General features: G+C 38.9%; 1 long non-coding RNA gene across 1 annotated transcript; it reads left to right on the top strand.

Moving 5' to 3' along the window:
- The first annotated feature begins 1130 nt into the window (after positions 1-1130).
- On the top strand, positions 1131-2888 carry LOC308365946. Its single transcript, XR_013968669.1, has 3 exons — positions 1131-1184; positions 2482-2609; positions 2725-2888. It is a non-coding gene; the product is annotated as an uncharacterized lncRNA (long non-coding RNA).
- The last annotated feature ends 2582 nt before the right edge of the window (positions 2889-5470 follow it).

Consider the following 5470-nt stretch of genomic DNA (forward strand, 5'->3'; position numbering starts at 1 on the left):
TCTGTAAGATAAGAAAACTTTGGTTGAATAGTTGTTGCTAATTTTTTAAGTAATTGTGCAGTCCTGTTGAAAATATGTGTTTTAAATGTTTGTTTAGGGATTTTAAACTGCACCAATGGCTCATACATTTTTGCTTTGGTTTGTGTTTTTCTCCAGCCTCCTCCCCTGCCAAGACAGACACATTTTCTACCTTCCCATGACAGGCTGGACGACAGTGGATTGGAGTACTCAAAGTACTAATTCAATCAAAAGCTCCAAACATACTCACAGAATATGAGAAATCTGGTACCATATGCACAAAAAACAGGGTGCTACTTGTGAGGGTTGCTGTCAGCAATCTTGAGGAGAGATGAGGATTGTAAGTTGACGACACTGTCAAAGTGTGAGATTCAAAAGTATTGACAGTGGAGTGGAAGTTGTTCTTATATAGTATCTCATACTTAAAATTAATATTTTAGTCAATACATGTGAAGTGTGAGTATAACTGATGGCAATACATGTTTCTAATTGAAGAGTTCAGGTGCAAAAACTTAAAAATGTAGGTATGATATAAAGGGAAATATTCTCAGTGCCTACTATACGATAATCATGCCAGCTGTGTTTTTTCCAATTTACCACAAAAAAGGTCAGGTGGACTTCTGAACTCTTCAATGTGTGTTTAGAAATGGTTTGGTTGATGCTGTCTGTTATTTTCAGTTACCCATCCAGTGATGACAAGGTGCGTCTTGACAAGAATGTTGTCACCACGTTTCCTAAATTGAGTGTCAAAATCCAGGAACACAATGAGGGATATGTAAGTGAAAAAAAAATGATGTTTACCTTCCCACCCCACATTTTACTGATGTACCAAATGTTTATTGTTTCAGAAATAAGGGCCATTGTATTGTTGGTATTATTGACTGATGCCTCATGTCCACTCTCTACCTTCAACCCATGAAAAGGAACACTCCCCCCCCCCCCCCCAATATCTCAGTAAATATAGCCTGTAAATTCAAATGAATAAATTGGATTGAATATTTATCTTTGTACATCTTAGTTCGACTTCGATAGCCAGTTTGAGGGGAAAGCTGATCTTTTCCTTCGCAAATGGCAGATGAACATCATCCCTAAGCTAATGAAGGTTGCTGCATTGGAGTTGTCTGAGGATCTGGAAAATCCTTCAACCACCAGGAACAACAGTGATGGTATGTTGGTTCGCATTCAGAAAGATAGGGGGGAAATGCACTTATAACTTTTATGCAATGGATAATAACTGAAGCCAGTTTAATTGTTCAAGATGACTTAAAGTGCATATGACACCTCAATACTAATTTTTTTTAATAAATAGAACGAAGGTGGTATTTCACAATCAATATATATATGATGAGGAAAAATATACACATTTGACTTGTTAAAATCATCATTTGAATGCAGCACCACTGAGCTACCGACTTCCCAAGCGACTCACTACCACCCTGCGTTAAAAAATTTAAATTACTTAAACGGAGGTACTCTGTTGCACTTGGTCGCCATTTTTCCTGACAGAAAACAGATTTTCTCAGGGAGCCACCGGCTATTTCTTAAGGATCAGTTGTAAATATGCCTTCACGGTGTGTTGCAGCATATTGCTCGAACGTCAGTTCCCATTCTTTTAGCCTTTTCAAATTTCCAAAAGACGAGGAAGTACGCGAGAAGTGGGTGCAGAATGTGTGTCGCACAAGAGTGCCTTCTCCAGCAAGCTTGAAATGACAACTAAAGTAATTTGCTGTGAAGTAATGCTGGAAGCATTGCTCTCTATCCATTAAATAGGGAATGTATTTCACGTATTTAGAATGGCTGACCTAACAAACAACAGCTGTGAAAGAGCTAAGAGACTGGAGGCAAACAGTACATCTGCCTCAATGAGGGGGGCGTCATACTTGTTAGCAGCGAGGCTAGCTAGCTACTATGTCATCACTGTCAGAACTCGGCTCTTCTGCTGGCTCGTCTTCCAGATACGGCTCAATGCTCACAATCACCTTTACAAACTGATCCGGATCGAAGTCTTCCTCAATCTCATCTCTGCTTGAGTCTGTTGCAGAAAATTGCTCAAAATTGCTGAATTCTTCAACCTCCATCGCTAGTTGTGTGGCGTGGGAACGAATGAGGTCTACCGCCAGGTGACCCTGTGATGTCAGTGGTGGTAGACTTCATTCGTTCCCACACCACACAGCTATCGATGGAGGGTGAAGAATTCAGCAATTTTGAGCAATTTTCTGCCACAGACTTCAGGTTTCAGGTAAGCCGGCACTGCTTGCCGAAGAGCGTCGCGAAAACCACACTTTGAAATCGTGTACAAACCTAATTTTTCAATCATCGGGTTTACACATGACTTCAAAGTACTATGTTTTATGTATAGTCTTGATAATTATATGCCGTTTACATTTTTTTTTTAGGTGTCATATGCACTTTAACCTTGTGTAATGGTAGATATCTAATTTGGATTCTAATATTTTCATGTAGACATGCTTTGCTTCAAAGCACTTCAGATGCTCATACACCTTCTTCCACCAATGCCATCAGGACGAGGGGCTGGATGGAGTCGCTGCAGTGTTAAATCAGCCATTTCCTACCTCATGGACTTTGTGCAAGTATGTTTGTGTCTTATGACTTATTGGTTGCATTACTGAACCTCCTGATGTTGTGTTGTGGTCTCCTCCCCATGCTGGTTTAATAATGTAGTAATTCAAACGTTTTGTGTTACAGCCTAGAACGAGCATTTCATCATTGCTTGAGAATCCTGATTCATCGAGAGGCCACCAGCCTAGCATTGTGTGCATTGGACACCCAAGCGGAGCTGCCCAGCAGTAGCTGATCGTCGCAAGAAGTGACAAGATTGCTATGCCACTTGGAGATGAAGGGCTGATGTATTGGGCCTTATTGAAAAAAAAAACATTTACATTTGCAGTCGAGTTGGAAATTATATTAGAAGATATCAAGAGTCTGTGGATTTTTGTTTCGTTTTTTTTTTTACTTTTTTTCTTTCATTTCCAATTCAGTTGAATTTGTTTGTTTCAGAACCAGTTGCTGTATGGTTACCTGTTAGTTATTTTTTATATATATACAGAATAAAAATACAGAGAATGGGAAATTGTAGTTGTTCTTGTTCAGCTTAGTCTTGTTCAAACACAATTCATTTAAGCCCCTTTTCCGACTGGCCAAAAACTGGTTTAAACCATTTAAAATTAAAATAATTATGGTGTTATTAGGTGAGTATAGTTTTTTTTTTAAGTTGAAAGTGCTTTAAATATTCATTTTTTTTAACTAGTTTTTAAAGATTAATCAAATTATTGTTGTATACTATTATATAACATCTCATAAAAAATTATATACAGGATTTTTAAACAAATAATGCCATTAAAACCAACTAATAACAGCACATTTCTGTAAATGTAAGCATTATTACTCGTATAACAATGTTAATCTACCATCTTCATGGGTAATTTAATTTAACAGCACATTATGAGACCAATAAATGGATTTAGTGTGTGAACAAGTGATAGAGAGAGGCATATTCTCAAAGGCTGAAAGATCAGGTAAGTGACTATACACTAAAAATTATAATAAACGGTAATTTTCTGGCAGCTGGGGCGCCAGAAAAAATACCGTAAAATAACATTAAATTACAACATTTTCACATTTTAAAACAATTAAATGACCTAGAAAAATGGAAAATAAATGTTGTATTACGAATAATGTTCGTAATACAACGTTTATTTACCGTTTTTCTAGGTCATTTAATTGTTTTAAAATGTGAAAATGTTGTTATTTAATGTTAAAAAACCTGAAAATAAGGGAAAATCTTGGTAAAATTACAACTAAAAACTGTATTTTAATTACGGGAAATAACTGTATTTTTACGGTACAGTAATTTTCTGTTATTTTACGGTATTTTTCTGGCACCCCAGCTGCCGGAAAAAAAACGATTTTTTTTTTTACAGTGCACACACACACACACAGATACACACACACACACACACAGACACATACATGTCCCTGTATACGCCACGCTGTTTAAACATGCTGGATCTGTCAGATGACACACACACGCATTCACACATACACATACACAGGCACAGGCACACACACACACAGGACCACACACACACATACACACACACACACACAGGCACACACACACACACACAGGCACACACGCACACACACAAACACACACACATATATATGTCGCTGTATACCTCATGTTGTTTACACATGCTGGATCTGTCAGGTGACAGAACAACCTGCTTCATTTGCTGACGCCTGTTTGTCTTTCCTCATGATAACGCAGTGAAATAAAGCTGAGTGCTTTACTGTGGTAGATACAGGGAGAGGACGGCTAGAGACAGAGCGAGGGGTTTTATGTGACTTAGATGCATTAGCCTCTCTAGATGGCAGTGTTAAGTTATCTTGGAGCATTGTCACCCACAGAAAGCTCCAGTGCACAGTGATATTGTGTGTGTCTGTGTGTGTGTCTGTGTGTGCATGCGAGTATGTGTGCTCATGTGTGTTTGTGTGTGTATGTCGCGTGCAGATGATTTTTTTCAAGAAGGTAGGTTATACATTGAGTGAATGTATGTGAAAAACGAATTTGCTGGAGATACACAGGACATACTTTCATATCCAGCTTGTGCAGTGCATATGTGTCTGATATTACGTATTTTTGTGTGTGTTTGTGTGTGTGTGTGTGTGTATTGGTGTATTTGTGATAGTGCTTGTTGATGTGGTTGCTGACACATAGGCTATAATTTGGTGGCAGTCCAGAATTGGTATGAAATTGTAGGATCCTCTCCACAGGTTGCTATGATTTCTCCTGCACACATCATGGCTGGTTAAACCAATTACCTCACTCCTTCCTCAAACACGCTAGTCACACACAAACACGACTGTGCATATGTCATAATTTATGTACTTCATACGCCCCAATGTGACTGCTATACCTGTGTGTAAACATATCATGAAAATGCATCCTTTACTCATGTCAATATTTACATTTTGGAAGCCTAAAGAGAAGTAAACAAATCGGCAGCTGTTGATTTAAATCATCTCCCACTGTTTTGAGAGAGACTGACACACGTGCAGCAGGCCAGGGTGCTCTAGCATGCCAACTGCTGACAGTATTGACAGCTGGTTATTACTTCCCCCCCCTTCTTTCATCCAAAAGATTGAATCTAGAGAATGAGACTCATCTCTTAAGGGGTGGGGGGGGGGGGGGGGGGGGGGGGGGGGGCGACATACCATTGTTTTGTCCTTTTTAATATTTTTCTTTCTCGCTGGACAGACTCGAAAAGAGAGAGAGAGCGAGAGAGAGAGAGAGAGAGAAGAGGAGGGAGGAAGTAGAATCTAAGTCTGTAGTCCTGCTGAAAATTCACAGTCATGGCAAAACACTCTTTCTCAATCTTCCTTACATTTATGATTCTCTCTGTCTTAACTCTCAATCTTCCCTCAATAC

This window comes from Sprattus sprattus (genome assembly GCF_963457725.1).
Source record: "Sprattus sprattus genome assembly, chromosome: 5".
Lineage (NCBI taxonomy): Eukaryota > Metazoa > Chordata > Actinopteri > Clupeiformes > Clupeidae > Sprattus > Sprattus sprattus.